This window comes from Penaeus japonicus, unplaced genomic scaffold, assembly GCF_977035675.1.
Source record: "Penaeus japonicus unplaced genomic scaffold, GWHDUDI00000001_assembly GWHDUDI00000011, whole genome shotgun sequence".
Taxonomy (NCBI): Eukaryota; Metazoa; Arthropoda; class Malacostraca; order Decapoda; family Penaeidae; genus Penaeus; species Penaeus japonicus.
In genome coordinates this window covers 1,243,499-1,245,998 of record NW_028234413.1, presented here as the reverse complement: position 1 = coordinate 1,245,998, position 2,500 = coordinate 1,243,499, and the positions used below count along the sequence as shown (strand labels likewise).

The window sequence follows — 2,500 nt, the reverse complement described above, 5'->3', positions numbered from 1 at the left end:
AATTGTGATATCAGTGAATATATCTTAATAGATATGTGATATACTGAGAATATACTAATATATGTGTATGAAAATCATAATCTCTTATATTTTGGAATTTCCCAGCAGTAAAGCAAGGCAGAAACAACTACAGGGAAAACCTTAATATATAATCCACTAGACTTGAGAAGTAAATCTGTATTAAGGCAGTGATACTTAAAGGGATGTTTCAAATAACATGTTATCAGCTTGGTTACAAGTGTAAGAATGAAACTGACAACAACAACAATAACAAAAATGACAATAATAATAACAACAACAATAATTATTATTATTATTATTATTATTATTATTATCATTATTATTATCATTATTATTATTATTATTATTATTATTATTATTATTATTATTATTATAATAATAAAATTTAAAAATAATAATAGTAATAATAATAATAATAATAATAATAATAAAAATAATAATGATAATGATAATGATAATAATAATAATAATAATAATAATAATAATAATAATAATAAAATTTAAAAATAATAATAGTAATAATAATAATAATAATAATAATAATAATAATAATAATAATAATAATAATAATAATAATAATAATAATAATAATAATAAAATTTAAAGATAATAATAGTAATAATAATAATAATAATAATAAAAATAAAAATAAAAATAAAATAATAATAATAATAATAATAATAATAATAATAATAATAATAATAATAATAATAATAATAATAATAATAATAATAATAATAATAATAATAATAATAAAATTTAAAAATAATAATAGTAATAATAATAATAATAATAATAATAATAAAAAAAAATAAATAAAAAATAATAATAATAATAATAATAATAATAAAAAAAAAAATAATAATAATAATAATAATAATAATAATAATAATAAAAATAATAATGATAATGATAATGATAATAATAATAATAATAATAATCATAATAATAATAAAATAAAAAATAAATAAATAAAAAAAAATAATAATAATAATCTTAAAAAAATAATAATAATGATAATAAATAGCAACAAAGACTAATAATAATTCATAAATAATAACATGAGTTCTTATAACAACAGCAACTGTGTTAATTGTAACAATAACCATAATAACAATAATAAGGGATAACCTATTATTAAAAAAAATAATAATTGCATTATTGATAAAACTAATGGTCAGGATAATAACTATAATAATAGTTTTCATTATGATAATAAAAGTGATGACAAGGGCGATGACAACGGCAAAGACAGCAATGACAATATGACAATGATGAACAACAACATTAACAATAATCATAATGATAATAATCATTATCATCATTACCATCAAAATTATAATGATATTATCAATAATAATGATAATAATAATAGTTATTATAATAATAATAATAACAATAACAATAATAATGATAATAATAATAGTTATTATAATAATAATAATAACAATAACAATAACAATAACAATAACAATGACAATGATAATGATAATAATAGCAATAACAATAATATCAATATTGGAAATAACAAATACAACAATGATGATAACAATAATGACAAAAATTCAAATAATAGTAATAATAACTTATTATTACCATTATATCAGTAATAACAATGATAATAATGAAAATAATGGTAAAATGATATTACAGTAATGACAATGACAATTGTGATAAAGGAATCAAAACAGAAAATGAAGATAACAATAGTGATAATAATAAAGAAACTCTGACTAGACTGGGCTTTGTCTTCACTGGACTCAATGAGCCGAGTCGGACTTTTATCGAGTAGAAAAGCGTGGATTCCTGAAATGACGGTAACATCAACGACCATGAGAAAAAGATTCAAACACAGAGAGCTTTGTCTATTTAAATAACCTACAATATAAATTTTATTCTTTTTTTTTTGTTTTGTTTTTCCTTTTACTTCCAAAGAGTGAAACGTTTCGTTATACTTCCCACGAAAGTCCAGTTCTGTGAAAAATTACAGAAATGTATAAATGTTACACAGAAATGTAGAAACAGAAGGTGGATATGAGACTTCGGTGCTAAAATAATAAGCCGTTCAAATGATTATACAATAATATGATTTTTTTTCTTACAGTGAGGTACAGTGGAAATTATGTTGTGATCCCAAAACTACAACATCTAATTACTACTATTACAAGCAACGGTGATAATGATAGTAAATAATAATAATAATAGTAGTGATAATGATAATGATAAAGATAATGATCATGATAAAAATAATATAAAAAGTAATGCAAATCACAATAATAAAGCAGAAATAATAAACATTAAACAGACTAATAATAACAATAATAAATAGATGTTAATATTAGTACACTTAACAGAAATAGTGATAATAATGCTAACAATAAAAACAATAACAAAACCAATAACAGTAACAACAGAAATAAAAACAACAGCAATTGTAATAAAAAACAAAAATAAATAAGTAGAGTGAATAAAGGTATAA

General features: G+C 18.1%; 1 long non-coding RNA gene across 1 annotated transcript in view; it reads right to left on the bottom strand.

The window, feature by feature from the left end:
• Positions 1–1,585: 1,585 nt before the first annotated feature.
• The window catches only part of LOC147470879 (uncharacterized), a 4,512-nt gene continuing 3,597 nt past the window's right edge, over positions 1,586–2,500 (bottom strand). The window contains exon 2 of the long non-coding RNA XR_015191355.1: positions 1,586–2,500. This exon is cut by the window's right edge and continues 1,614 nt beyond it. This is a non-coding gene — a long non-coding RNA (uncharacterized LOC147470879).